General features: G+C 45.1%; 1 non-coding gene across 1 annotated transcript; it reads right to left on the minus strand.

Annotated features, from left to right (window-relative positions):
- Positions 1-2,010: 2,010 nt before the first annotated feature.
- trnap-agg (transfer RNA proline (anticodon AGG)) lies at positions 2,011-2,082 on the minus strand. Its single transcript has one exon. It is a non-coding gene; the product is annotated as a tRNA-Pro (tRNA).
- Positions 2,083-2,303: the final 221 nt, after the last annotated feature.

Genomic DNA, 2,303 nt, shown 5'->3' on the forward strand with positions numbered 1-2,303 from the left:
TTTAAAGGAGTTAACTCGCTCTAACATCAGTCAGAGATTTGAGACGAAAGGGGGCTTGTCCGGGACCTTTCACACCCGAAGTGAGAACCATACCTCTAGACCAACAAGCCTTTTCACACCTCCCTATAGTCCCCTTTGTACTGGACAGTTGAAAGAAACAGAAGTCTGGGGCCCAGCACTCTTCAGAAAGGGCCACTCATAAATGGTGCCAGACGCCTGTGGATTTAAAGTAAGGAAATGGGGCTCGTCCGGGATTTGAACCCAGGACCTCTCGCACCCTAAGCGAGAATCATACTCCTAGACCATCGAGCCGGTTTCGCCAGTTTCCATTGATCGACTTTTCGATTTCTGGCTGAAGTCCACATTTGGACACCTTCTGCAGGCCGGCACGCCATTGAAGGCAGAAAGAATGCAAGCCATCTGCTCGTTGTGACCTTCCACATGCTGATATCCCTTAGGCATTCTTGAGAGACCTTAACATCAAAGTTTTGATCATTTCAGACCTTTGCAATGTTTTTGGCTGTGCTGTGGTTCCGCCAAAGATGAATCAAGGCCATGGCCAGATGGAGCATGCCGAGTTTTGTGATGCTGCCTCAAATGGCTTAGATTTTATTCACCTTTGAAAAGAAGCATTGGCAATGACTCAGCAAAATGCACTTTTTAAAAATCACTGTCGAAGCCGGGCGCGCCAGCCCTTTAACCTATCTCCAGCAAATTCACTGGCTATCAACTAGGCCTTGGTCTGATAGAGCCCACTGATTTGCTTAACCTGTGAAAACCACACTGGCAATGACATTGCAAAACACACTTAAAAAAACTCCAAAATGCATGTGCATCAAAGAGTTGACCTAGCCGTACAAAACTCAAGGACTCTAATCCAGGCATTGGACAGATGGATGACATTAAGTTTGTAAGCCCTAGCTTTAAAGTTGCTGGTTGGGTGACACTGTGCATTTCTCTTTAGAAAGAGACGTCTGATAGAGCCCACTGCTCGTTATGACCTTCCACATGCTAAGCTCTCTTAGACATTCTTGAGAGGCCTTACCATCAAAGGTATGATCATTTCAGCCCTTTGCAATATTTTTGGCTATGCTGTGGTTCCGCCAGAGCTGATTTTCCAACTTCACCATACATGGTACTACAATATGTGTCTCTAATATTTACCGAAGCTCAAGCCAGATCTGGTCCCTTAGATCTTCCACCCTACAAAGTTTAGTCGCAAGGCTAATCTAATTTGATTGTTACAGTTAAAACAGCATATTTAAATAGCCTGAGAAAAAACCCTCCTAAGTCTAGCGCGCTAATACTTTGACTCAGCAAAATGCACTTTTTAAAAATCACTGTCGAAGCTGGAGCGCGTCAGCCCTTTAACCTATCTCCAGCAAATTCACTGGCTATAAACTAGGCCTTGGTTGATAGAGCCCACTGAGTTGCTTAGCCTGTGAAAACCACACTGGCAATGACATGGCAAAACAAACTTAAAAAAAAACCCACAATGCATGTGCATCAATGAGTTGACCTAGCCGTACAAAACTCAAGGACTTTATTCCAGGCATTGGACAGATGGATGACATTAAGTTTGAAAGCCCTAGCTTTAAAGTTGCTGGTTGGGCGAAACTGTGCATTTCTCTGTAAAAACAGACGTCAGGTTTAGGTGAGTGTTACCTAAGTAAATTCCTTAAAACCTAACAAGCAAATTCTGGCTTAGATCACCAGGACAGGAAGTGGGCACTCTAGTATTTTCTGAAGTTGGACACTACTTAGCAAAATTTTAAAGGAGTTAACTCGCTCTAACATCAGTCAGAGATTTGAGACGAAAGGGGGCTTGTCCGGGACCTTTCACACCCGAAGCGAGAACCATACCTCTAGACCAACAAGCCTTTTCACACCTCCCTATAGTCCCCTTTTTACTGGACAGTTGAAAGAAACAGAAGTCTGGGGCCCAGCACTCTTCAGAAAGGGCCACTCATAAATGGTGCCAGACGCCTGTGGATTTAAAGTAAGGAAATGGGGCTCGTCCGGGATTTGAACCCGGGACCTCTCGCACCCTAAGCGAGAATCATACTCCTAGACCAACGAGCTGGTTTCGGCAGTTTCCATTGATCGACTTTTCGATTTCTGGCTGAAGTCCACATTTGGACACCTTCTGCAGGCCGGCACGCCATTGAAGGCAGAAAGAATGCAAGCCATCTGCTCGTTGTGACCTTCCACATGCTGATATCCCTTAGGCATTCTTGAGAGACCTTAACATCAAAGTTTTGATCATTTCAGACCTTTGCAATGTTTTTGGCTGTGCTGTGGTT

The sequence above is a fragment of the Electrophorus electricus genome, chromosome 23, assembly GCF_041902795.1.
Source record: "Electrophorus electricus isolate QZ-2024a chromosome 23, ASM4190279v1, whole genome shotgun sequence".
In the NCBI taxonomy this organism is placed as follows: domain Eukaryota; kingdom Metazoa; phylum Chordata; class Actinopteri; order Gymnotiformes; family Gymnotidae; genus Electrophorus; species Electrophorus electricus.